The sequence below is a fragment of the Etheostoma spectabile genome, chromosome 14, assembly GCF_008692095.1.
Source record: "Etheostoma spectabile isolate EspeVRDwgs_2016 chromosome 14, UIUC_Espe_1.0, whole genome shotgun sequence".
Classification (NCBI taxonomy): Eukaryota; Metazoa; Chordata; class Actinopteri; order Perciformes; family Percidae; genus Etheostoma; species Etheostoma spectabile.
Window position 1 is genome coordinate 1,362,225 of NC_045746.1, and position 1,118 is coordinate 1,363,342.

The following is a 1,118-nucleotide window of genomic DNA, read 5'->3' on the forward strand; positions in this document are numbered from 1 at the left end:
CTCACACACTCTCACACACTCTCACACATCAGATGAACTCCCATACTGCTTGATCAATTCCAAATGTTTATTCCAAATCATTCATAATATAAAAGTGGATAATGTTATTTTTTTTCATACTTGTTGAATGGTCAATAATAAGGTTGGTTTTGTCAGCAACTACCTCTGCTACTACTACTTGGAGTGAAGCTGAATGTTTTAAATATAACCATTTATTTTAATTTCATCTGTTTATGAAATACTTTAAGATAACTATTTCAAATGTTATCCAATACTTTTAGTTAATCATTTGAACTGGTTAGTCATTATTTTAGGTATTTATTCCTACCATTTCTTCAGTACTTTTGGCTAACTATTGCTACAATTTATCCATTACTTGTAGCTATATCTTTCTACCATTTAATCATTACTTTTAGCTATTTATTTCTAACATTTATCCATTACTTGTAGCTAATTATTTCTACAAATTATCCATTACTTGTAGCTAATTTCTACCATTTATCCATTTCTTGTAGCTATTTCTTTCTACCATTTAATCATTACCTTTAGCTATCTGTTTAAAAGTGCTTGCTTGCTAACTAGATTTCATTCTCACATGTAGTGTTTAGTTGTTACAGCTTATGCTTTTTTCATCAAAAATCATAATTTCAATTAGTTGAGCTGCTCCACAATCTTTCCACGTACACCCTGGCAACAACACAAGCACCCCCCGGGCTAACAAGTAACCCTGGTTAGGAATCACTATGAGGTTCTTGTATTATACTTATATTATTATATTATGATACTATATATTTCTTTTTTTGCTACTTTGCACTTCAACTTGAAGTATTTTACAATGTGGTATCGCTATGTTTACTTAACCCTTGTGTCGTCTTCCTGTTAACCATGAAGTTGTCCTTCCAGGTGAAAATTAAACATTTTTTTGGTGCTTTTCCAATGTTTTTGTTGCTTTTTCTGATTCATTTGTCACTTTTTCCAGCTTTTGGCGCTTTTAAAAAAAAACCTGAGCTGGTTTAAAAAAAGGTCATGGTCAACAAACCTCACTTATATCGAATTATACACAAGTTAGTTTAGTTAAAAAGCAGACATTGCTAATTATTTTGACTAATAGTAAAGAT

The 1,118-nt window shown here is 30.8% G+C and overlaps 1 protein-coding gene across 1 annotated transcript in view; it reads right to left on the reverse strand.

The window, feature by feature from the left end:
• Positions 1-1,118, reverse strand: part of mrpl53 (mitochondrial ribosomal protein L53) — a gene marked incomplete at its 5' end in the record, with an annotated part of 3,892 nt that overhangs the window by 1,567 nt on the left and 1,207 nt on the right.